At 43.0% G+C, this 27,691-nt stretch overlaps 1 long non-coding RNA gene across 1 annotated transcript in view; it reads left to right on the forward strand.

Annotated features, from left to right (window-relative positions):
- The first annotated feature begins 4,192 nt into the window (after positions 1–4,192).
- Positions 4,193–27,691, forward strand: part of LOC122465168 — a 35,434-nt gene continuing 11,935 nt past the window's right edge. Inside the window, exons 1-3 of the long non-coding RNA XR_006289792.1 lie at positions 4,193–5,411; positions 6,325–6,446; positions 21,914–22,017. This is a non-coding gene — a long non-coding RNA (uncharacterized LOC122465168). The remainder of the gene's footprint in view (positions 5,412–6,324; positions 6,447–21,913; positions 22,018–27,691) is intronic.

The following is a 27,691-nucleotide window of genomic DNA, read 5'->3' on the forward strand; positions in this document are numbered from 1 at the left end:
TTATTTTTTATTGCATTTGTAGACCATTTCACAACTTTGATGCACGATTTGCACGCATGATTTATCCCTGTCATATCAGGCAATAAATTTGCACACTAGGATCTGTAAATCTTTATTGATTCATGCCATATATAATCAAATAAGCTTACAGAAACTTCTTAAATTTAAGAATAACTGAAATGTACTAACATCAAGAAATTGAACCGTGCACCAACATTGGGTGGTGCAGTATTAAATAGTGTTACGGTAGGTGACAGCCTTAGAATGTTAACACTAGTTCTTTAATTCAAAAGGTTGCTTTTCTCGCCTTTGCCCTTGCGAGCTGAAGCACAGCGTCAAAGAAAGGTCTATAAAGGTCCAGAACATTCTAGGCGGTTGTGCAAAATGAACCCATATACAGAATACCTGAAACATTTTACTTCAAACATTCTATTTTTCCTTTTGCCGCTAACAACAAAAACAGCACCCCACGCTCGGTGCCCTCCAAGCCTGGCACCCCAGGTGGTCGCCTGAGTCACCTGCCCCTAAATCCAGCCCTGGTGGCTTGATAGCAACAGAACCGAGGTCTAGCTGTGAGGTACATTATTAGAGAGCCTTATACCCTACATTAAATGAAACTGTTTCAGTCCAAATTGATTGCCACTTACAAATTACGTGCTCAATATACCAAGTTCCAGACAAGACAAAATGTTTTATTTTATATGGCAGCTCTCTCAGAAAGCTGGGAAACTGAAAAAAGAATGTGTTGCTCTCTTTTTGAACTTGAACCACAGTTCAGTCATTGTCTGTAGATGTGAATGTGTAATGCTGGTGGAAGCTGCCAGTCTGAATGCCTGGTAGGGGGACTGAAGTCCTCTGTTTATCACCACAGGAACTGCCGCAGCGCCCATTTCCCTTATGCTGCTTCACCCCTAATCTGGAGGGACTGGTCTAAGGAATGAGGGAGATGTTTAATAACCAGGAATCAATCCGCGTTTCTCTGCTGAGGCTGCCTACAGGTTTGTAGGGCCTGTTGGACTGTGACCACCAGCTAATTTTATATAAGGTGCTGAACAGGCTTCAATTGGTGGCATTTGGTCACAAACAACCTGGGCTGGATTTCACCCGGCTACCTAGAAATAAAAGTACCTGTAGTGCATTAGCAATCTTCTGAGCCATCTCGTCCCCGTCAGTAAGGAGCCTGAGTAACCTGCTTGTATGTCTTTCTAATCTTAAAAAAAAAAAAAATGGGCAAACGCTCTGACATATTTCACCCACAGGCAGAAGAGCTAAAACCTCTCCGTTCAGTCCCTGCTGCTGTAATCCACAATGATAGAATATGCTCTACTGTGTTCAAACCAGTAGGGTAGATCCTGCAGAATTATGTACTACCAGCAAGGATACCCTTAAATCTAAATATTAAACACTGCAAGGGGGGCTGGATGTCTCAGGGGATTCAAACTGGGATATGGAGCCTTTTCACTGTATTGTAACTGGCTGGGATCTAGCCCAACGGCTGTTTACTGATGTCAGTGACATAGGTTGCTGGATCTCTGTTCCTAGGGACAGGGACTCCACATGACAAATAGAATCGTCTCGACTGGTACCTCTATGGGCATGTTTAGTAGAGATACTAAGGAAGGATGAAGGCTCTTGCCTGAAAGGTGGCTTCTACAAGTCGCTGACAACACAGTGTGTGGAATGATTTCACAGCCACCTATGCTGTGGCCCAATGGACTTGATGGTTTTCAGTCTGAATAAAACTCAGGAACCTTTTGCCCCGTGAACTAAAGGAGCATGTCAGTTGGGTGTGGTAGTAAGACTTGTATGCTCAGCCTCCAGTTAGTAGAGGGCAACATGGTCACAACTGCTAGAGGAAGTCTAACACTTCATTAGAATATTTTCTTGGTATTTCAGCCCCTGTTGCCCCATATCCATTTTTAATTTAAGTTTCCTACCATTTAGATCCATGCTTCTGGTCTGCTGAGGATATAGTCCCTAGAAATATGCACTCATTGTCATCTGATGATTACACTCCCTCTTGGAGTGTTTCCACTGCTCTTGGTGACCAGCATGCTATTGTAAAATGTCATATTTTCTGCCATCTCCTACATTCTGCCTCTTTTGCTGGTCTTGGTGTCTTAGTGTCTTGACACATCTTCCGCAGCTTTTCCAACCTTCTTTCCAACTCAGGTTCTTTGGTCTCCCACTCTCTAGTTGTGCAGTGTTATGTTGTAAATTTGGTCTGACTGATCCTTTCATATTGGTGTTTTTTCTCTTTGCTACTGTGTCAGTATTGTTTGAGGAGGTCTCCCCTGTGCTGCAAGCATGCAAGTCACACAGTTACATTTTTTCTTTTGCTAGTGTTAGATCTGGTCTAGCTGAAGCTATACAGATAAATTCTCTTATACCAACAACTAATCTGTCTCTTATTAGTTCTTCTTTTAACATTCCATATTTGCAATGTTCAGCAAGACTATGAACTGCAGTAATAAAAGTCTCGGCTGTTTCCTCTTGTTCTTGGAATCTCTTATTAAATTTGGCCCTTTTATGTATAATATTCTGTCTGCCTGTGAAATGGGCATTAGCAGTCTCTTTCACTTTGGAGTATTCTTTCTTTTCCGCATCAGTGAGGGGTAGGGCACATACAATATCATCAGCAGCATCACCAGTGACAAATATCAGGGCATTTATCTGCTATTCTTGTGCATTCTCTGCTAAATCAAAAGCCATCTAGAACTGCTCAAATCTATGGATCCAGCAAGGTCAGCTGCCTGAGCTGCCAAAACCAAACTTCTCTAACAGAGCCGTTTGCACTGTGGGCTCCATTGCCTTGCTAAGACAGGGCTGGGCACCTCCTTCCTGCTGTTGCTTTCACAGGTCTCCTCCCTGATTTTCCACTTTGTCCACTCACTTACCAGTCTTGCAGTCTGGGGGTCTCTTTCCTTTCCTTTCCTCCTTCTTTAGGGAGAGGGAGTCACTCACATCACTTCTGACCCTGTGTAGTGTGAGGACATGAACACAAAGGGCCATGCTTTCAGCAGCAACTAAAGAACTCCCTAACCAGGAAATTCCCCCATTTATTAAGCTCCCAGCTTGCCACAGAACCTGGCCCTCTCTGGTAATTGTGCGGGAACAGGAACTCTATAACCACTGCACACTGGCCCTTTTAAAACAAATACCCATGCCCAAAGAGGCTTTTCCTGTGCTAAAAAGCACCTCCTGTGGGCTGTGGAACTGGATTTCTCACAGGGGATCTGTGCTGGACTTGGTACCACAGAAGCGGTCACTCCAGCATACACTTCCACGCTGCCTCACTGGCATCCAGCCTAAGCCAGCTGGAATTCTTCCTGCGACTGCCACCAATGACCTGCTCGTAAAGGCCGTGCTGCCCTGCTCAAGCTGACCGCCAGGGACAGAAAGCCTCAATCTCACCCAAAGCATTAGTGATTTATCTCCTGAAGTTGCTTACAGTTCTCACAATTCCTCTTCTCCTGTATCCAAACCCATTTGCTAGCCCATTGAGCAACACTCAGACCCCTGCCAGGCTTATCTTATGGCATAACCTTTTTATATTAGACTATGTGCATTTGAAAAAGCTTCCCTAAAGTCCAATTAAATTGGAAAATCCATTGTCATCAGATTTGTTAGGTATAATTCTCCAACTATTCATTATCCTTAATGAAGTCATAATTTCCTGAGTGATACTTATTTACCTCTTCTACGCATCTACCCCCTCATTGTGGAAGTCAAGCTGTGGCTTTCTGGTTCTTTTTTAGATCCCTTCATAAATCTAGGCATAACACTAACTTCTCTCCGGCCCGTTAACTTCTCTTCTCCCCTGTTTCCTTTGGGAGTTTTTAAACTGCTCTTGCCACTGAGATATCAAAAACCCTCTTATGAGGCTTCAAGAGGTAATAGGCAATATTGTGGACAGCGGACACCAGTGTTCCCATGGAGTATACATGAGATTAGATTGGGGTGGGCCTGAGGACCACATTGGCATTGCAAAACTGTATGGAGGGCCGGGTAGGGAAGGCTGTGCATCCCCAAACAGCCTGGCCCCTGCCCCCTATCCGCCCCCTTCCATTTCCCATCCCCTGACTACCCCCCTCAGAACTCCCGACCCATCCAACCCCCCTGCTCCTTGTCCCCTGATGACCCCCTCCCAGGACCCCGCCCCTAATCACCTCCCCGCAGGACCCCCCCAGGACAGTGGGGGAGGGGCCAGGAGCTCAGAGGCTGGGCAGGACGGTCCCGTGGGCCAGATGTGAGCTGTAATTTGTCCACCTCTGGATTAGATCCTTTCTTCTTCTTCTTTTTTCTTTCTTTTCTTTCTTTTTTTTATGGTGACTAGCTCACATGCACAGGTTTCAGCTAACTGCCAGACTTAGTCAAAAGTTTTTCCCTGAGATATATTACCAGGAACTTTGGGAGTTTTACCTGCTTCTGAAACATTGATCAGAGTCATTACTCTGATCAGGTAGGGTGTGCAATCATCAGGGTTAGGAATGGGTGAACTTTGGTCTTTCTGGTCTCCTGAGTTCCTTTGCTTAACCATCTGCTGTAATTTTTTAGTTAATTGCTTGATTTTTCTGAGATAGATCCCACCTGGTCCTGATGTTGTGTCAGCTTTGTGACATTCTGAATTTCTTGATCATTACTTCTGGCATGAGCTCAACTACTGACAGTATTTCTACTGTCTCCCTTAGAAAAAGTATGGCTGTTTTTGGCATGGCCTCCATCCCTCCTTGTAAACACAAGGCAAATGATGTTTTACTAAGTAGTCTGCTTCTTCTTTGTCTATTATAATTGACCCATTTATCTCCTGCCTGTCTCCTTAAATGAACTCTTGTTCTCTGTGTAACTGGAACCTTTCTCCTCCATTTAGATTGTTTGCACATTCTTTTGGTTAGTTTCCACCCTTGCTTCTCTCATCATCCTTTCAATCACTTTCAGTTTCTTTGTCTTTCTTGCAGTCTTCTCTTGCCTTTCACGTTTTCTGCAGTACCTCATATGACAGATATGGCAATTTCCTGCGATATCTTTGGGAGTTCTTACTGTGTTAAGTTTATGTATCATTGTGGGCCTGGGGTAGTATGTAATTACATGGGGATATGGTGACCACAGCCCTCCAGGAACCAAGAACAGTGGGAAGTGATTAGACAAATTCACTCAGGTTGTAACACTTCTAGAGAACTACCCTCATCTGGAGAGGTCACATATACTAGTTCAGGCTGGATTCACTAGAGACCAACTGACAAAAAAAGGACATTTGAATAAGTAGCTGGAGTTTAAATAGACTCAAGACCTTCCTTCTGATCCAGCCAACAGACAGAACCTTCTGTCCACAGGGAGGCCCCAATCTTTAGGGAAGGGTTGAAAAGACCAACACCTACCAGAGCCTGAGGCTGGAGTTGAGATGACCTCTGGTAAGCTTTTTAGCATGTGTGTAGATTTTTATTGTTTTTAATATGTTTTCTCTGTAATGCTTTCACCTTAAGAATACATGTGCTTGCTTAGAAAGAGCTGTGTGGTAACTTAACTGTAGAATTACGCTGTTTATAGACTCTGAGGAGAAAGCAAAGCATAGGTGCCGGTTGTCTAGGCAGTCTGGCATAATGGGGAACTCACAATGTACTGGGTAGCCTGGAGAAACCCTGGTCAGGAGGGAGAGAGACGTGGGTCAGCCAAGAGTGGTTATGGTTTGGAGCCAGAAGTCTAATGGTTTGGAGCCAGAAGCCTAAAAGTGGGTGTCCCACAGAGGGAGAATACAGATGCAGTTGTCTTGAACTGTGACACTTCCCATAGGCCCAGATTACCTGCTGTCACATGAAAAGTGGAGAGGTGGGCTAGTGGTTTCTAGTTTTGCAATAACTAGTCTTCCTATGATACCAACTCTAGCATGGTGGATTTACTCCTTAATGCATCTAGGGGCTAGCCTACACGGGCAACGCTAGCACTGCTGCGGTAGCGCTTTAATGTGGCTTGTGTGGTCACAGCAGAGTGCTGGGAGAGAGTTCTTCCAGCGCTTTTAAAAACAAAAAACAAAAAAAACACCTCCATGACGGGCGTAGCTACTGGCGCTGGTGCACTGTCTATCCTGGCGCTTTACAGCGCTGAAACTTGCTGCGCTCAGGGGCGTGTTTTTTCACACCCCTGAGCAAGAAAGTTGCAGTGCTGTAAAGTGCCAGTGTAGATGAGCCCTAGGTTGGAAAGATTCTCAGGCAATTTCATGTTGTCCGCTGAGGCTTCAAGACCTGAGGTTCTGTGGGGACATTAAACTACCTCCTGTTATTGTGCCATATGACATATGCTGTTCGGATTCTGCCCTTCAAACCACAGATGCGGCATCTCTGAAGTGAAGCCATATGTATCCGTGAAGAGCTCTGGGATAAGAGGCCCTATGTGGGCCAATCCTATGAGGTACTGAGCTCCCTCAGCTCCTAGGATCAGGCCCTGTGAAGGTAAGATAGGGCTGTTCGCTCAGACTGGTATTTATTTTATAGCATTTGTTGCCTGCGCATTCATTACATTATCTCCCCACTTCTTCCGGCTGTTTGTCCTCTCAGCCAGCTCATGGCAGGACTAGTTGTATTGCTGACACGGCCTGCATTTTTAAAGCACAGCCATGATTCACTTTGGATTTCAGTTCTAGTGTATTATTGTCATCTGTGGAGCAATTCATTTTGGTCTGTTCCCCTTATTCACCCTCCGGAAAGGCAAAATCAACATAGATGCTCTATTTTACTCACAAAGTTTTAGGCCACAGTGCATAGGATTGCCGATTTTGATTGGAAGTATTCCTGGAGGTTTCATCATGTGACATAAACCCTAATTTAAGATTAATCTTTAACTCCTGGAGACTCCAGGACAATCCTAGAGGGTTGGCAACCCTAATTGCAGCAGCTGTGCCACTGAACCTTTTAAAGTGTAGACACTCACCATAGCAACAGGAGGGGTTCCTTCTGTCACTGTGGTTAATCCATCAACCTAGCACTGTCTACACCGGGTGCTGGATTAGCACAACTATGTTTATCAGGGATGAGGATTTTTCACACTCCTGAGAGACGTAGCCATGCTGATGTAAGTTTTCAGTGTAGACCAGCCCTAACTTTCAGGCATATCTCTGACCCTTAAAACCTGCCAGTGCATGATTCCAGTAGTGTATGACAAATGACCAAAGTGTGGTATTTTGTGCATAATGAACTACAGACAGGAGAGTGTTTTTTTTAATTATTAAACCTGTTTTAAAGGATGTTTTCTTGTTGTGTGAATTAAATAAATCCCCTTTTTCTTTAAAAAGAAAGCAGTGAAAACAAATAAGATCACATGCAACTATGGTTTGAATTGCAAATACACCCAGAGTCTTTTTTTATGCAGAAACAGTAATATTCTTCCTTCGCAATATGATTCTCATAACATCCACTGACACATTCCTCCACTTTCTTTCTTGAGGATTAAGATGAGCTACTATTAGAATCAGCATTCCAATCTATTTAACTTCTGCTTACTTGCAGTACATCAGTATCTGCTTTCATGCAGCTTCTATTATTTCACAGAATGCTCTGGGCACATTTAGGCTCATTTGATCATACTCTACAAGCTATTTGCCTCACGTATTCTCTGGGATTTATACTCAGGCCTGGAGATTTTCTTTTCTCAGTGTTGTTCTCTTTTGTAATCCTTGGCCCTTCCTGAGATCATGCCAAAGTCCTCTCTGCCCCTTCACATTTATTGTCCACCTGGTTTCAATCAGCTGGTTATATCCTACCAGCCTGGTGAAGATTTCAGCAAGGTCTTGGTGGGACTAAACTCCTATGTGTGTATGGGATTGGTGAGGGAAGTGGAAAGGAATGGATATGAGGCCTGAAGGGCTGATCCACTCAAAGGGATGGAGCTGAAATAAAATCATAATTATTTGACAGGGCCTCTAGAGTACAGTAATAGATCTCTTATTCCATCCCCCTACAAGTCGGGACTTGTAACAAACAGATTCTAGGCCCTGCTTTCCAGGTATACTTGTATGAATGTTACAGTTGGCCCATGCCAGGCCTGCTAGTTTTGTGCCAAGATCCTCTGTCTTTTCTGACTCTACTGATTTCTCACAGAAGGGAGAATTATTCAGAAGTGGGTCACCAATATTCACCTAGTGACATATCCACTATTGTAGTGCTTGCCACATGCCAAGGCTTATCACTAGAGCTGACCAGGAAGGGATTCTCACACACACACACATAATTTGGGTTTTCATAAGGGAGGGGGAAAAGTTGGAGGTTTTCAACAAAAAGCTGAATATTTTAATTGAAGATTGATTCTTCACAGAAAATCATTTTGCTGAAATCCTATTTTTCAACAACAGCAAATCTTTCATCAAAAATATTCTGAACAGTTTTTTCTTACAAGGAAAGCCTTCTTCAGTGTCTGAAATGATCTAGGACCAGTATAGCCCTTACCCAATCCCTATGGGATAATTTGTTAGTATTTGTTCATAGGCATCCATTTTTATGGGGGAAGAGAGGTAAGGTTTTTTTTAAATGGCTTTTACAGCTGCATGCCCAGCATCTCATCCCATTTCCAACCAATAGTGTCTCAGCATCACAGACTCACTGAAGTTAAAGATGGAAAAGCCCTTATAAGTTGCTATCATGTACTTGTACACGGTAGGTTGCAAGGCTGCTACTAGCAGGTCAAGCTTCTGCATCAGATATGGACTGACTACAGAGCACACTTCTCAGAGAGAGACACACCAGATGTGTTCACTTTAACAAGGGTTCTCAAACTGGGGGTCGCAAGGTTATTACATTGGGGGTCGTGAACTTTCAGCCTCCACCCCAAACCGCGCTTTGCTTCCAGCATTTATAATGGTGTTAAATATATTAAAAAGTGTTTTAATTTATAAGGGGGAGGTCACACTCAGAGACTTGATATGTGAAAGGGATTACCAGTACAAAAGTTTGAGAACCACTGCACTATAAGATCCTTTAATGCTCTGCCTGGAATGGCTGTTAGCTTATTAGATACAGTATTTATACCTAGTGCCACCTAGCGGCTGAACAGTATAATACAGCTTAACATTCCATTACAGTCACATCTATCCATCCTTTTGCCAAGACAGGATGAAGTGAGCTGTAGCTCACAAAAGCTTATGGTCAAATAAATTGGTTAGTCTCTAAGGTGCCACAAGTCCTCCTTTCCCTACAGTATATTATTCAGAAATTTGTCCAGTTCACTTTTAAATGATCCTAAACATGCAGCTTCAGCCCCTGGTGTGATGGAGAACATATTTAAGATTTGTCTACAGAGCAATCAGAGGTGCAGTTGCAGCTCAGGGAGACATACCAGCACTAGTTTTTAATCAAGCTAGCATTGCTAAAAATCGCAACCAAGATGTGGGGGCACAGACCTGAGGGTGGGTTAGGTTCATGAACACATACTCAGAGTTCTAGGTGGGTTTGTACAGCCCGCACTGAAGCCAGTGCCACTGCGTCTTCTCTGCAATCTGTAGCCATGCTAGCTAGATTAAATCTACCGCAGGTAAGTCTAAACAAGCTGCAATCACACCTTTGATTGCAGTGTAGACACACCCTTAGACTGAAAAAAAACAACATTTACTGTTTTTTTCCTGGCTCTCCCCGGGTTTTATTATTATTATTTATTAACTTGTTAGTGCCACAGTGCCAGGCACTCTAGTGACAAGAATAAAAACAAGATCCCTGCCCGGCAGAGTTTACAATCTAAACCGTATACAAGCATAAGAAGGGGGAATGGGAGGCCATGAACAAACAGTGTAACTGAATAATGAAGAAGGCAGCACTTACATCCAGATCTGAATTAGATTTTGAATAAAGTTTAAGGTTGATTCAGAGCTAAAATTTGGATTTGATGGTGCCAGAACTGCATGATCTGCTCAACCAAGCGAGATCTGGAAGTACCAATGTCAGGAATTTGTTAGGGAAGCGGTGGGGTGGGGGAGAGAAGGAACCATGATGGACAGGGTCTTTCTGTCTTAGCAGCAATTGTGACAGATGGGTATAAAACTACTGAATGTGTACAACTCCTCATTATGAGACAAGAAAGAGATTAAGGGGAAGGGAAAAGTTAACAAACCCATGAACCTTTAACTCAGGAACAGAGTCCCAGGGGAAAAGTCCAAAGGCAGTTACAAAAGATGTTTTTCTTAATCCACAATGACAAATTATTTTATTAGCTGTGGGATGCATTTTAGAAAAGAAATCGTAGGCTTTCTTGAGGAAATATATGTGTGCAATATACTGGTTGCCTCTCTATGGGAAAGGTTCCCAACCTTTCCTATTGCTTCCAACTAAGACTTTTGCCATAGGTAGAGATCATTAATTAATATCAAAGCCACTATTTAACTGGCCCCAGAAACACAGTGCTTGGCCCAGCTGAGATCATGCACCCTGTACTCTGATTAGTGTGCTTTGGGTTTGTTTAACTTTTTTTAGTGAATTTAGTGCTGGTGAAAGTTGCCAGATTAACAGCCCTAGTGATACAAGTCTCCCATTTAACCATAGAACAGGTACAGGATGGGCAATGGCAGTGTACAGAATGGCAAGCTTCCCACATCTACTGCCCTGCCAATGTGCCATAATCCTGATATAGAGCATGTTTTAATGAACTGAGCCCAGCTTTTTTACTGGTTGCTTGTGGGACAGAGCAGGTAATTTCATCTCTGTGTGCCTCAGTTTCTGTAGCAACCATCACCCTGAGTGCGAAGTGTTCTGACTACAGTTGTGACTTTTGTGATGCCATCACGGCTGCTAGAAAATGTACTGAGGCTCACGTTTGCAGAGCACCATCAGCCACTTCCAACCTCTATCTGTTTGCTAAGAAATTGTAACATAGTTAAACATTCTGTCTAACAAGTAGATTGTTTTTCCCCTTCACCTGTTTACAAAGTCCAGAAATCTCAAAGGTAAATTGAGCTGAAAAAAATAGATGAGAGATGTGAGTTAAAAGGTTCTGCTTAAACTCTTTCCTCTAACTGGAATAAATTGGCGTGTTCTTGCCTCTTGATATGTGCCATGTGAATCTTTATAGCTGGTAAGGCATTGTGTTAAGCCATTATGAAACATTACAAATGATGATGGCACAAAAGCAGCACCGTGCGGCTGAGGAGCATCTATTTCACAACAGCCAGGCTGACAATAAATTAAAGCATCTTCGTAATGGAAGGTCTTATTCCCCACCATGTTTTCAAAGCTCTTTCTTCTACTGCTACATTAACACGTAGAATAGGGGGGGAAAAGTATTCTTGATGTCTTCTAATACATCACTAGACTCAGCAACTGACTCTCCCATTAGGAGTAATGGTATGTAAAGTGTTAGGTGAGCCAAAACCAGAACCTTGAAGTCGATTCCTTTTTGAATTTCAAAAAGCTGGGTTCAATTCTTGCTCATATAATTTGGCACTGTCAAACCCAAACCTTAGCTTTGATTCAGACTTGAGCCTTGAACTCTCTCCTAGATCTAATCCAGTTCTAGATCTGAGCTCTCCCTCTCTTGCCATCAGATTTCTTATTCAACATGTTGATGCTTATCTTAGGACCAAAGTTAGTATATGACCATCCCCTGTCCTCACCACTCCCCCTTTCCCCCACCCCAAATTCCCTAAAACATTTTTTCAGTGACGGGATAATGCACTTAGTATAAGACTATAGGGAATAATTCTGCTCTCGCTGGTCAGTGGAGAGGATGAGTAATGATACGATTCCGTCACAGATCCCATGACTTTAATGAACCTCCGTGACTTCTTCAGCCGGAGCTGTCAGCCCCTGGGCGGCAGGGCTGGAGCTGTCAGTCCTTCCCCTCCCATCCCCATGGCAGGGCTCAAGTTTCAGCCTCCCCGCTGCAGTCAGTTCCCCTCCTGCCCACAGATAGGTTGCGGGCTCTTGTGAATTTTTGTTTATTGCCCTGTCTGTGACTTTTTATTGAAAATAACCATAACAAAATTTTACCCTTAACAATGAGCTAGATGACTTAGTACATGAAGGCTGTGTACACACTATAGCTTAAGATGGTATAACTTATGTCACCTCTGGGGGGTGAATAAGCCAGCCCCTGAGCGACATAAGTTATACTCAAAAAGACAAGGAGTACTTGTGGCACCTTAGAGACTAACCAATTTATTTGAGCATGAGCTTTCATGAGCTACAGCTCACTTTATCGGATGCATACTGTGGAAACTGCAGAAGACATTATATACACAGAGACCATGAAACAATACCTCCTCCCACCCCACTCTCCTGCTGGTAATAGCTTATCTAAAGTGATCATCAAGTTGGGCCATTTCCAGCACAAATCCAGGTTTTCTCACCCTCCGCTCCCCCACACACAAACTCACTCTCCTGCTGGTAATAGCCCATCCAAAGTGACCACTCTCTTCACAATGTGTATGATAATCAAGGTGGGCCATTTCCTGCACAAATCCAGGTTCTCTCACCCCCTCACCCCCCTCCAAAAACCACACACACAAACTCACTCTCCTGCTGGTAATAGTCACTTTGGATAGGCTATTACCAGCAGGAGAGTGAGTTTGTGTGTGTATGGGGGTTGGGGGGTGAGAAAACCTGGATTTGTGCTGGAAATGGCCCACCTTGATTATCATGCACATTGTAGGGAGAGTGGTCACTTTGGATAAGCTATTACCAGCAGGAGAGTGAGTTTGTGTGTGTGGTTTTTGGAGGCGGGTGAGAGACCCTGGATTTGTGCAGGAAATGGCCCACCTTGATTATCATACACATTGTGAAGAGAGTGGTCACTTTGGATGGGCTATTACCAGCAGGAGAGTGAGTTTGTGTGTGGGGGAGTGGAGGGTGAGAAAACCTGGATTTGTGCTGGAAATGGCCCAACTTGATGATCACTTTAGATAAGCTATTACCAGCAGGAGAGTGGGGTGGGAGGAGGTATTGTTTCATGGTCTCTGTGTATATAATGTCTTCTGCAGTTTCCACAGTATGCATCCGATGAAGTGAGCTGTAGCTCACGAAAGCTCATGCTCAAATAAATTGGTTAGTCTCTAAGGTGCCACAAGTACTCCTTTTCTTTTTGCGAATACAGACTAACACGGCTGTTACTCTGAAATAAGTTATACTGACCTACATGCCAGTGTGGATGGTGCTATGTTGGCAGGAGAGCATCTGCCGCCGACACAGCTACCACCACTCGCAGGGGCTGGCGTAATTAAGTCGACAGGAGAGCTCTGTCCCATTGACTTGGAGCTTCTGTACTAGCAGCGCTACAGTGGGGCAGCTGTATTGGGGCAGCTGCACCCCACTGTCAGCTCTGTCGTGTAGCCATAGCCTAAGCCTTTCCCAAATCAGTGTCTATGGGATACATTCTCCATTGCTCACCATCTGTGTCTGCAGCCACCACTGACATTAGTGGGAATTGTTTCAGTGTAACTGAGGGTAGAATCTGGCCGACTGAAATGAGATGGGAAAAGACCTATTGTATTAGGTCCTCTAATCCAGGCTCTCCCTGAGCAGTGGTGGATCAGTCCTTGCAGTAAAATCCCAAATGCATTGGCCAGTTCATAATCCAGTGATGAAGCTTTCACTGCTCCCCTGGGTAGCTTGTGCCAGCCGAATAGAGCTCACTACCAGGTTTCAGGTTTAAATTTTCCTTTGGTCAGTTGATCCTGTGATTTACAGCACTGTCAGAGAATGGCGGGGCAAGCGGAACTCTGGGTAATAGTAGGAGTGATGATAAGTCAGGCTAAGATTTTCTCACCGATATCTTTAGTAAAAGAAAAATTCAGATGCTTGTGATCTGTCCCTAATTTTTACTAAATATATCCATGACAAAATGGGGAGCTGCAGAGTCCCCACACAAACCATGGCGGCTGGGCAGCTATGGGGGCCTGGCTGAGAGCTCCAAGGCCCCCACTATCCAAGGTGGCTTGGAGCTCTAGGGTCCCCCCGCTGCCCAGAGTTCCAGGTTCCCACCGCAGCTTGGAGCTCCAGGGGCCCTCACTGCTCGCAGCAGCTGGGAGCTGTGAGGAGGCTCTGCAGTGGGCAAGAGCTGTGGGGTACCCCTGCCATCCACAGCCGCTCAGAGTCCCCCACAGTCATGGGGGGACCCTGCAGCTCCCAGCCACTGCGGGCTGAAGTCACAGAGTTCTCCTGGAAGTCACAGATTCCATGACTTCCACGACCTCCGTGACAAAATCGTAGCCTTAATGATAAGCATGCTACAAAGAAGCAAAAGGATTTCTTTGCATCAGTCTTCACAAGAAAGGATGTTTGGGAGATAGGTATTCTTTTCAGGCAACAAAGGTGAGCCACGATCAGAGGCTGTATCCGATGCATCCGATGAAGTGAGCTGTAGCTCACGAAAGCTTATGCTCAAATAAATTGGTTAGTCTCTAAGGTGCCACAAGTACTCCTTTTCTTTTTGGTCAGAGGCTGGGGTGTCAAAAGAAGTCACAGAAACAAAATGATAAATTTAAAGAGCAACAAGTCACCAGGACAAAGGAGTATTCATGCAAGAGGCTGAGCTGCTAACAAGATGTGCAGCCTGTCATTAAAATCAGCTACTGTGCTGAAAAACAGCAAATGTAGTACCTGTCCTTTTAAAGGCTCTCGGGGTGATCCTGGGAATTACACACCCATAAGGCTTACTTCACTAACAGACAAACTGGTTGAGATACTAATTAAATACTGAATGACAAAACACTGAGCTGAACAAGATATGAGAGTGGGAAAACAGCAAGGAGGAAAGAATCCTGCTTCTAACTCATTGTAAATTGGTGCAGCTCCAAATTACATCAGCAGAGAATTTGGCTCTGATAGAAGCCTGAAGCTCTGACAGTTTAACAAAATGTTGTAAATTGAGAACCTGATCTGAAAACCGCTGTGAGGGAAGGAATATGGAGCCTCACAATTTTTGTTTTGCAGACACTATTCAGAGCATAACTGCACTTTAATGCTTCCTCTGCAACCTGAAGTCAATGGGGCTGTGTCAGTTTACACAACAGAGAATTTGGTCCACAGCCTCAACTCACTTTCTGAGAATCCAGCTGCGTTCTGCCTCTTACACCACCACTTGTAAGAGAGAATCTGCAACTAGAGCTTAAGCAACAATTGTACTGATGATTCATGAGAGAGAATAGAATCTACCTCTCTCTCCTGCAGCTTATCTTTTGTTGGTAGCAGAGATAGTAGAGATGATTAAAAGAAACACATGGAGCATGTATTTTGCGTTAAATTGTTTTAATATTCTCAGATTTCTGACTTGCACTTTACAGGAACTCTAGTGAGCTCTCAGTAGTTACAGTAGCTTTTAGTAGTTACAAGTATTGTGCAGGAAACAGAGAAAAGGTTCTCTATATTGCTTCCATGAGCAAAGGGGAATTTCTCTGATGTAATACAATCTATTCATAAGAGAATGTGAGATCTAACTAATACCTAATGAATATAAAGTAAATTAATACCAAGAGGGAGAATGACCTTTTATTTAAATTCAACACCCACTGGGTCTAACCCTGGAGTCCACACTCGGGCAGAATTCTTACTGAAGTCTGAGTAAGGACTGCTGCAAGGAACACAAAGGACCTCTCTTCACAGTGATGTAACTTTCCATAGACCAGCTTCAGACCCTAAGCCGAGTTTCCTTATCACAGCTAGAGTTGCAATTTTCACATTGTGATGCACTGAAATGATCTGAGATGGTCCCCTTTAAATTAGGCATGGGTCTGAACCAGAACTCTGAATCTTTCTGCACACCCCAGAAATTTGAAGAGGTGTAAAATCCAAACCTGGATTCAGCTCTGCACGTTGCATCTGACATTCCTTCATAGTACACCTTCATTAGCTTCTAAGGTCACAAAGTGGGTGCAACTACATAATGTACAGCTGTGTTTCTCATCTTCTTTCCAGCCTTGGCCATAGATTCAGCCTGGCAACATCTCCAAAACCGTCTGTTGCCATGTAATACATTGCTAAGAAATGCAAGGAGTCCTTTGTATTGTCTCCTCTTACACATAGTGCTCTGTCTGTCTGCATTATTATTGTCAAGCTGGAAGCCTTGAGTTGCTCCTAATTTTGTTCTCCTTTAAAAAAGGTAATTTTAACATAGCATTTCCTCCTTTAAATGAGGAACACAACAATTTGACTTAGTCTCTTTTTAAATACAACAAAAACACTTTTTACCCTTTAAAATACCAACACTGCAGCAGTGTTTAATCTAGATAGCAGCAGTATGTTAACACCCACAGTGCTGGTAGGCATTTGCTCAAACACTGTACATACAAGGTACATTAAAAGGACCACGCTGAGACCAATCTGCTTTTTAAACACTCTTTGGCTCACTCCCCAAAACCCAGAAGATTAAAGGACAGCAGTGGCTTATGATTCTCTACTATGAGGTTTCACAAGACTAGTTTATTTTTTCTTTTTAACTCAACAGCAGTATCTTGCATGGTCTCAGACCTGTCCTGAAATGAACACTTCATCAAGTGAATGCAATTTGTCTGGGAAGTATTTTAAAATAAAATTGATAATGGTGGGGAAAATATGACTGCAGGCTCTGAAGACTCCATGGATTTCATATGGAAGGGAGCCTGCAGCTGAGGAAGGGGAGAATTCTGCCACTTTGGCACGAGCCTTTTTTTGCCCCAACCTGCTCCCATTCATGGGGACTCCATATCTGTTCTATGGAGCTGGAGGAGGTTGCTGCTGGAAGAGGTTGCTCCAGAACCACTCCCCCAGAGCCAAGGAGGGGAAGGAGCACAAGTTAACACAAGTGGCATTCGGTGGCACAAGTGCCCTTTATGCAGATCTCCAGGCATCTAGGTTAGTGGAGAGGACTTTGTGCTGCTTCTGAAGGGGAGACAAATTATCCTAATGGCAAAAGGAGTAGGAAGTTCTAAGAGATGATACAACATTTCCTCTCCCCAATACAGATTGTTTCTTCTCTGTATCCTTCTGGAGGAAATCAGCAGGGATGTAAAAGTGTTACATTTGGTATTTTTGCAACAAAGTTGGAAAGATCTCATTTCATCAGGACATATCTCTGCATGCATGAGGAGATGACAAGCAATACTGGGTATGTTTAGAAGCTGTGCACAAGACAAATGTTAGTGTTCAAGTGCTGTTGTAACAAATTGTCATTGTTTCGCCTGTAGTGAGCACACACCCTGTGAGTAGGGTCTTATCCGATAGGGAACGAGTTACATGGGTTGTGCTGACTTACTGAGGCAGGTAACTCATTACCTCACCTGGATAGAAAGGGGAGCAGGAACTGGGCTATGAGCAGAGCAATACAGCTGGTTGAAATTTTTCCATCAGAACATTTTTTTGATTGAAAAAATGGCTTTTTTGACCAAACTGAAAACTTTTTTGTGACATTTTCATTTTGATTTTTTTTTTAAATCTATTTTATTTTGAAAATGGAAGCTGAAATTTTTCAGCAAATTTTTTTTGGATTTTGGTAAAAATGTTGTTTATTGGCTATTGGAAAAACTAAAACTTTTACCAAAAATACTTTTTAAAAACCAAAACATGTTCCATGTACAGTTTGGGGATTTGGCTTTTCATGAGAAATTTAGGAAGGAATTAAAAAAAAAAATCATTGGTATATTTCAATGGAATCTAGTGAGCAGTCCCAAGGGCCACACCGTAGGAATGTGTGTGCCTAGCTGAGAAGTCTTGAGCTGAATTTAACACCATTTATTGTTAATTTTCTTGTTAATGAAATCAAGTCTCATTGTGACAAACCTGTCTAGCACAGAATTATGTTCTCTACTTATGCATATATGTTGAAAACCTGACCCTATTGAAGTCAATGGGAGTTTTGCCTTGACTTCAATGGGCTCAGGGTCTTACCCATAATCTTTATTATAGGTGACACAGGTAGCATGCAGGCAATAGAGCTTCTCACTGAAAGGGCTGTAAAAAAAAATGTTACATGGACAAAACAATGTATCTTTCTCTAATCTCATTCTTGGAAATGTCTGAACCATATTAGCTGAAACTTTTCAAAAAAATTCAGCTGCAGGCAGACACCTGGCATAGAAAACTCCAGCCTAAACACTTAAAAGTTTGACAAAGTTATAAGCAACTGAAAACAGGGTCTTACAATGGAAAGTGTCAGGCAACCCCAACTATACTATTCCTGTACCCACATGAATGTTCCTCAGCGTTGTCATTCCCTGAATCACACACAGAGATGGGGTGAATTTATTGAAGTTTCAGCAACTCTTTCATCAGTGAAACAGGCTGTGGTTTTCCCAGTTAGTTGATTCTGATCTGAGGAACTGGCAGCTACTGGATCATTGCCTGAAACATGATTTTAAATACGCATGGTTGGAATGACAGAAGTAGCATGCAATATTGTTGTAGTCATGTTGGTCCGAGGATATTAGAGAGAGAATGTGGGACCAAACGCCAGGATCCTGACACCTGGTCACCACACTCCCTTTCTTCTAAATACCCAAGTTAAACAAAGCATAATTTGTCCTTGCACTCTGAGCCAATGACTAGGCTACTGGTGAAAGTGAAGTAGCCTGTACAACAATAAAAAGAACAAGGAGTACTTGTGGCACCTTAGAGACTAACAAATTTATTTGAGCATAAGCCTTCATGGGCTAAACCCCACTTCATCGGATGGATGCAGTGGAAAATACAGTAGGAAGATATATATATACACACAGAGAACATGAAAAAATGGGTGTTGCCATACCCACTATAATGAGAGTGATCAGTTAAGGTGAGCTATTATCAACAGGAGAGAAAAAACAACAACAAAATACCTTTTGTAGTGATAATCAGGATGGCCCATTTCCAACAGTTGACAACAAGGTGTGAGTAACAGTTTGGGGGGGCGGGGGAAATAAGCACGAGGAAATAGTTTTACTTTGTGTAATGACCCATCCACTCCCAGTCTTTATTCAAGCCTAATTTAATGGTGTCCAGTTTGCAAATTAATTCCAATTCAGCAGTTTCTCGTTGGAGTCTGTTTTTGAAGTTTTTTTGTTCTAGTATTGTGACTTTTAGATCTGTAATTGAGTGACCAGGCAGATTGACGTGTTCTCCAACTGGTTTTTGGATGTTGTAATTCTTGATGTCTGATCTGTGTCCATTTATTCTTTTACGTAGAGACTGTCCGGTTTGGCCAATGTACACGGCAGAGGGGCATTGCTGGCACATGATGGCATATATCACATTGGTAGATGTGCAGGTGAACGAGCCTCTGATAGTGTGGCTGATGTGATTAGGTCCTATGATGGTGTCCCCTGAATAGATATGTGGACACAGTTGGCAATGGGCTTTGTTGCAAGAATAGGTTCCTGGGTTAGTGTTTTTGTTGTGTGGTCTGTGGTTGCTGGTGAGTATTTGCTTCAGGTTGGGGGGCTGTCTGTAAGCAAGGACTGGCCTCTCTCCCAAGATCTGTAAGAGTGATGGGTCGTCCTTCAGGACAGGTTGTAGATCCCTGATGATGCACTGGAGAGGTTTTAGTTGGGGGCTGAAGGTGACGGCTAGTGGCGTTCTGTTACTTTCTTTGTTAGGCCTGTCCTGTAGTAGGTACTCTTCTGGCTCTGTCAATCTGTTTCTTCACTTCAGCAGGTGGGTACTGTAGTTGTAAGAATGCTTGATAGAGATCTTGTAGGTGTTTGTCTCTGTCTGAGGGGTTGGAGCAAATGTGGTTGTATCGTAGAGCTTGGCTGTAGACGATGGATCGTGTGGTGTGATCTGGGTGAAAGCTGGAGGCATGTAAGTAAGTATAGCGGTCAGTAGGTTTCCGGTATAGGGTGGTGTTTATGTGACCATCGCTTATTAGCACCGTAGTGTCCAGGAAGTGGATCTCTTGTGTGGACTGGTCCAGGCTGAGGCTGATGGTGGGATGGAAATTGTTGAAATCATGGTGGAATTCCTCAAGAGCTTCTTTTCAATGGATCCAGATGATGAAGATGTCATCAATGTAGCACAAGTAGAGTAGGGGCGTTAGGGGACGAGCGCCAAGGAACCATTGTTTTAAGTCAGCCATAAAAATGTTGGCATACTGTGGGGCCATGCGGGTACCCATAGCAGTGCCGCTGATTTGAAGGTATACATTGTCCCCAAACATGAAATAGTTATGGGTGAGGACAAAGTCACAAAGTTCAGTCACCAGGTTTGCCATGACATTATCGGAGATACTGTTCCTGATGGCTTGTAGTCCATCTTTGTGTGGAATGTTGGTGTAGAGGGCTTCTACATCCATAGTGGCCAGGATGGTGTTTTCTGGAAGATCACCGATGGATTGTAGTTTCCCTCAGGAAGTCAGTGGTGTCGTGAAGATAGCTAGGAATGCTGGCAGCGTAGGACCTGAGGAGGGAGTCTACATAGCCAGACAATCCTGCTGTCAGGGTGCCAATGCCTGAGATGATGGGGCGTCCAGGATTTCCAGGTTTATGGATCTTGGGTAGCAGATAGAATACCCCAGGTCGGGGCTCCAGGGGTGTGTCTGTACGGATTTGTTCTTGTGCTTTTTCAGGGAGTTTCTTGAGCAAATGCTGTAGTTTCTTTTGGTAACCCTCAGTGGGATCAGAGGGTAATGGCTTGTAGAAAGTGGTGTTGGAGAGCTGCCTAGCAGCCTCTTGTTCATATTCTGACCTATTCATGATGACGACAGCACCTCCTCTGTCAGCGTTTTTGATTATGATATCAGAGTTGTTTCTGAGGCTGTGGATGGCATTGTGTTCTGTACGGCTGAGGTTATGGGGCAAGTGATGCTGCTTTTCCACAATTTCAGCCTGTGCACGTCGGCGGAAGTACTCTATGTAGAAGTCCAGTCTGTTTTGACCTTCAGGAGGAGTCCACCCAGAATCTTTCTTTTTGTAGTGTTGGAAGGAAGGTCTCTGTGGGTTAGTATGCTATTCAGAGGTGTGTTGGAAATATTCCGACTCATGCTTATGCTCAAATAAATTTGTTAGTCTCTAAGGTGCCACAAATACTCCTTTTCTTTTTGCTGATACAGACTAACACGGCTATCCCTCTGAAACCTGTACAACCATCATCTTTGTGTTGGTTCATATTCCTGAGCACATGGAATGCCAATACTTGCCTACAATTAGACTTGCCACACTTTCTCATATGAAAGTCTATGAACCATAGAGGGAAGACGGTTAACTCCAGTTTTGTCTTGTTTAACTTGCTCCATTAGATGGAAAACCTATTTTGTAACTCTTCATTCTTCTGTACTATTAAACATCACCCTTTTAGACACTGACCTTTTCTTTGTCTGACTTGGCTGTTTGCCCATGTCAAATTATTTTGATTAGGCATCGTTTTCTTTTGAAGGTGTAATGCCAAAAGAAAAGCAACTTTTTCTAAACATAAAAACATGGCTCCATCAGCATTTGGACCTTCAGTCTTCACTCGGCAGCTTTTGACTATACAGGATTCTGTTACTGTAAGGATTTCAGCCAAACACCAACCAGAAAAGTCAAACTCTATTTCCCTACCAATAATAACACCCTATTGACATTAATTGGTGTGGTAAATCCAGTACTTCATTGGAGTCACACCTCTGGCTTATTGTGTCCAGTCGCCTTATTGCTCTGCATAGGCCCCTCCTTCACACAATTAATTCTACCCGCACCCTCAAATTATAACTTGCCTTTTGCTGTCACAGGCTAGTTATTATAATCATGAATACCACTCCATTTGTACTGCTATAAGGCCTTTCATCTGAGGCTCAGACGACTCTCTAGGAACTTTAATTAATTAAACTTGAAAGTACCTATGTGAGGTGAGTACGTGGATATAGGGAACATTTATCTTGGGTAGAATTCAACAGCTGTTCAATAGCTTTCAGCAATGCTATGCAGGTATGCTACAATGCTATGTAGAACGGGAAGTGAAAAAAATCCTATGTTCACTTGGAACGTCTGGGTGGATTCTTATGCAGAATATCCCATTTATTATAGGTACATCATTAAGGACTGGATCCTACCAACCCATATTCTCATGAATAGTCCCCATTCATAGGAATAGTCCCACTGACTGCTTTCTCAACTATTCATCTATCCAGGTATTTATATGGCCACTATAGAATCTGAACCTTCACAAGTATTTTAAAAAAGAACTAGTCAATAGTTCAATTATTCAGTACTCCTTCAGGGACCATTAACGTCACTAAGGGGTTTGCAAAGTCAAGAATCAAAGACTTGGGGCTTTAATTGGGGAAGGAATTTAGCTTTAGATTTAAGAGTCATCAGTAGACGATCAAACATAAATAATGCACAGCTGAATATTTTGCTTTTCATTGGGTTTGCATAAAAATATATGCACATATTTGATAGGAATTCCAAGAGGGTCAATGAACTGGAAATGGATTCATAATTTTTTTTTTTTTAACAGTAGTGGGCTGAGATGCTCTGCAATTCTTTGCCACTGCCAGTTTGCCTGACTTGGTTCCCTGTCCTTTTGCAAAATGGTTGCAGTGCATTTGACATGCTTTTTCTAAGCTGCTTAGAATCCTAATTTTTTGTCCCAAGGAAAGAAGGGCATACGTAGCGCAGGGGACCTTGCAGAACGTGAGGACATGTCTACTGGCTATTGTACATGGAGTGCCCAAAGGAGGACAAGCTGTTCTGATTTGTCAAGTACAGACACAAAAACGTGCTTTCCTTAACAAGTTAGTGTAATAAACCAAAGGCAGCACTAGCTTCAGACTACATAAGTGCTGCTACTTAAGTGTACATCTTCCTAGTCAAATATTCTTTGACCCTTTGTATAGAAAGCATCATATAGCTGGGTGAGATCTGTGGTGCTGGTCTCCTCTCACTCTCTCCTCCTTCCTACTCCCTTCCCCTCCCCAATTTCTACCTCCTCCCCTTCCTCCGCAAAGATTGTCCTCTGAACAGGCACAGATGAACCATTTTTTTCCTTTACTGAAAATTCTTCTGCACTAGCACAATGGGAAGTGGAAGAACCCAAATCCCAAGAGAGAGGCTGTGATAAATGAAGGAGAGGAGGGAGGATCGTTCCCTTTTATGGACAGCCAGTTGGCTATAAAATCCCTGTTAGTAGCTGTTCTCTACTTGCTTTACCTGTAAAGGGTTAACAAGCCCACAGGTAAAAGGAAGGGAGTGGGCACCTGACCAAAAGAGCCAATGAGAGGGCTAGAACTTTTTAAAATTGGAGGGGGGGGACTTTCCCTTTGTCTGTCTGTGGTGGTTCTCCGGAGAGAGGAGACACATTGCAGCAATGTTATAAGAAGCTTTAAGCCAGGTTTGGAAAATCATCAGATCATATCTAGAACTACTTATTTGAAACCCCAGATATGTAAGTAAATCAGGGAATGTCTAGAAACATGCAATTAGGGTTATTTCTTTTATTTCTTATTAGCTTGTGGACTCCTTGTGCTAACCCCCGAATGCTTTTGTTTTGCTTGTAACCATTAAGCTGGACCTCAAGAAAACCATTCTTGATGCTTATTTTTATATTTGCTCTTTTTATATCTAGCAATAGCCTAAGTTCCAAATGCATTTTCTTTCTTTCTTGTTTTTAATAAAATTTACCTTTTTTAAGAACAGGACTGGGTTTTTGTATCCTAAGAGGTTTGTGCACATGTTGTTTAATTAGCTGGTGGCAACAGCTGATTTCCTTTGTTTTCTTTCTCAGCTCTTCCCGGGAGGGCGGGGGGGGGGGGGGAGGTAAAAGGCTTGAGGGTACCCCACAGGGAGGAACTCCCAAGTACGCCTTCCTGGGTCCAAAGGGGTTTTTTTGCACTTAGGCAGTGGTAACATCTACCCATCTAAGGTCAGAGAGAAGCTTTGACCTTGGGAGTTTAATACCAGCCTGGAGTGGCCAGTATTCATTTTTAGAATCTTTGTGGCCCCCACCTTCTGCACTCAAAGTGCCAGAGTGGGGAATCTGCCTTGACAGAGGCCATCTTTGCTCTATTTCCAGCATGATCAGAAGCAGGAAGCATCAGAATTCACAGGAGAGCCTGTTCCCAGAAGCTGTCCAGCTCAATTTTGAAGGCTCAGTTCAGAGGTTCAGGACTGAGGTTCTGAAACTCAAGAACCTGTGAAACTGAGCTGGAGAGTTTGGATGCTTAGTCAGGGGCAGATCTCAGAAGTTCCAGTTGTTTAATATCTGTGTGGGGCTTCTGAGCTTTTCTGACCTAATTCACTAAGCAGACCAATCCAGCAAGTTGCAAGGGCAGAGGCAGTTAATATCGTTCCAGCTCTAAAGACAAAACCACATTAGAAAAGTATAGGGGGAGTGGGCAGGTAAAACACCCAATCAGTATATAAAATTATATGCTTGGAAGGCATAACCTTTGGTGTGTTTTAAATTTAACAGCCACTTTGCTGTTTCCATAGAAACACTGAGGCGATTTAATAACAATTTGCTGTACAGTCGATAAATCCATGAAGCCCTGAATACAGGCCCCCTGACAGAGTTAGATTTGAAGGTAGAAGGTTGTTTGACTTATTTTAATTTGGGTTTAATTTGTGTCCAAGAGTGGAAGTTTGTACAGCTCTCACATGGAGCAGGGGAGCATTAAATTGGAGCAGGAAAATGCATTTAGCAGAGTGACTCTCAGTTTTTGTGTTACTAGGTCCTTCAGGATGGAATCATTTGCTACAGAGCTTGTCTTCCAATGTCTCAGCATGGCTCAATTAAGACAGGCATAAAGTGTGTCCATTCGGAGCCCCGGATAATTTCCTTACCATTGCAGGCAGGTCATACTTAATCTAGAATATTTAGACCCTCCAAATCATTATTATTATTATTTGTATAGCGTCAGGGGGAAAGGGCTTTGACAGGTTTAATAATAAGATTGTTGCCCGAAAAAGCTTGCGGCCTACACAGATGATAATTCACAAATTCAGAAGAGGGGTGAGAAGCAACAAACGCAATAAAGTTCTGTATGCATTTAGCCTGTGTCAAATCAGTCCTCGCTATCTCTGCTGCGACTGCTGACAAGAGTGCCTATGTGTGATGGTGTTTTTTTGTGATGTGGACATATGTCCACTAGGAACTGGACTGAGATCCCCAAGCTATTTCATATTGACCATTGAACAGATGGGTCTGACATTATTATGATTTATGATGGTAGTGCATAGGGACCGACTAAGATCAGGGCCCCATGGCGCTAGGCACTGAGAATGGTAGATAGTCCTGGCCGCTAAGAGCTTGCAAGCTAAATAGTTACTGACCTGGGCTTGATTTAAACCAGTGATGAAGAAACAAAAGGTTCTCCATCTCTTTATGGCATTGACAACCCTTTGAGTCCTCCAGTCCCCCACTTTCCACCCTACCTTCCCTCTCACAGTATATTTAAGGGACAGCAGTCATGTCAGATGAGTAGAGAAGACAGTAAATATCCTTGGTGAGCAATTTAAAATGCTCAAGCGAAGCTGAGGAACCCAATACCACAAATATTATTCCTGTCAGACAGCAAGATGGAGTCAACAAACAGTTAATATATAAATAAGAAATAATATTTGCCTAGTCTCACAAGGCTTTGATGATGCAGTGCTGCTGCTTCTTCTGGCTTTTCATTCTCTGGCTTTGAGGGTTTGTAGGAAAAAAGTGATAGTCACTTTTTCAGCTGTGTGTTTGATCACCACTGTTTTCCAGGAAAGGCTTGTGCTATATCTCAGCACTGATAAACTATTCTACTAGCAATCAGCCAAACAGCTGTATAAATCCATGTCACAAGCCTATGTCCCCAATGGGTAAGAAACAAACAAAACCCATTATATCTGTGGATGAGAAGAGAGACCAGGGTTGACTTTCATGGCTACAGTAATAGCCAAGTAATGAAGCTGTTAGATATTTTCTCTCAGCCATTGTTTTATCCTAATCCCACTGAAATATTACATTACAGGAGCTGCAAGAGCAGGCTCCCCAGACAAAACTGAGTCATACGTACAAATTAAAGAATAAATTATAAATGCACCATACAGGAACAATGTAATACTTCCCATCAAAGCATTGAATGAACATAGGACAGAATAGTTCCTATGGCTTACATGGATACTTAAAAAGTGAAGGTTAACATTTGTCTGGCTGAAGCAGTAACAAGGGAATATTTCTAGCTGAATTAAGCTTTACTGGTTGACAAGAAGGAACAGCAACCTTGCCTCTTTACACTAGTAATGTGGAAAAATAGAAACAGCCCTTATTTAAAATCCTGAATCCAAAAGCACCTGAACTTCAGATGGCAGCTTTTAGATCCAGCTGTGGACCCACCTATTTCAGCTCAATGGGAATCCTACAGGGCCAGATTTACAAAGGGGCTCACCCTGGTCTCCAAAGGTGGGCATTTAGAAGCGTATGGCTGTGCTTTTGTACACCCACTCTTGGCACCTCTTATGTTCACGCTGGAGCTTGGCTGTGGGTATGGGACTTGTCTGGCTGTGTGTTAGACACCAAAGCCTACATTTAGGTGCCAAAAAGTGAATGCACAAACATAAGCGGACCACTATACGTGTGCAAATTGGAAGGCCACTTCTGAGAATTAGTCCCACACCACGGGCCTGCTTCCAATCCTGCTGATCTCACTGCACGTATTAGGAGCAGAAGGTTCTGTGAATGTTGTAAGAGGCACTCAGCAACTTCCAACACTAGCTCACCTGTGAGCCAAATCAAAAGATGTGTTGGGCCTCTGTATCTCCCATTGTATACTATGGAAGTGGCAGGAGCTCATCAGGTGTTGAGAATTTGGCCCTATGTTAATAATCATCCTTCCAGAATAGCTGGGAGAAATGAAACCTTTAACAGTACACAACAGTTCGGGGCAGGCAGTGGACAAGAATATGGTAGGCCAGTGAAACCACCCTCAGAATGTAATTAGCTCAAAATGGAGCTAATTACATGGGCAAGAGACCAGAGTTAATGCTCCTGCTCTTGTGGGGGGGGAAACAAACCCACAGGCTCTTTAGTGACCACCGACAGTAAGAGCTGCAGCTTAACATCTTTTAAACGTTAACCATTAGCAACATGATCCTGAACACCCAGCTAGGCCACTGCTTCAGAAAGGATTTGGGAGAAGAGTGGGGATTCAGTAGGCAAAAGATTATGTCACACAGCATGTAGACATTCTTCTAAGGCCTCCATCCAGGGATTGCCCTTGCCTAGCTTCTAAGATCTGGCAGCCCTAGGCTGTAAAAATAAATAAATAAAAAGTATGGCATTTATTCACATTTGCCAGACCTCCCACTCCAAATAAAATATACCGGCAATATTCAGATTTCTTACTAACCCTTTGGCTTTTTCAACAATATAATGTAAGTAGGAGAGGGGGGGAATAAATCCAGATTGTATGTTAAAAGTATGCTTGAAAACATCCCCGAAAATTATAATCCAAGGGCAATTTTAGCAAAACCTGAGTTGTTATCGTAATAATTAATAATTCATACTTCCATATATAGCATCCCTCTCTGAGAATGTCAATGCACTTCACAAATTTTAGTTAAGCCTCCCAACCAACACTCCTCTGAAGCAGATAAAATATATTACCCCCATTTTACAGATGGATAAACCAAACCACCAAGAGACAGAAGTGATTTGACCAAGGTCACACAGTTAGGAAGTAGCAGGCGCAGGAACAGAACCCGGGAGTCCTGACAGTCTTTGTGTAGCTGGTCATTTATGGAGAGATTTTTCTATGGTGTCTATTACCACTAATTAATTTAGCCTCACAATACCTTTGTGAGGTAGGGTTATATTATTATGCCCATGTT

Source organism: Chelonia mydas, chromosome 3, assembly GCF_015237465.2.
Source record: "Chelonia mydas isolate rCheMyd1 chromosome 3, rCheMyd1.pri.v2, whole genome shotgun sequence".
Lineage (NCBI taxonomy): Eukaryota > Metazoa > Chordata > Testudines > Cheloniidae > Chelonia > Chelonia mydas.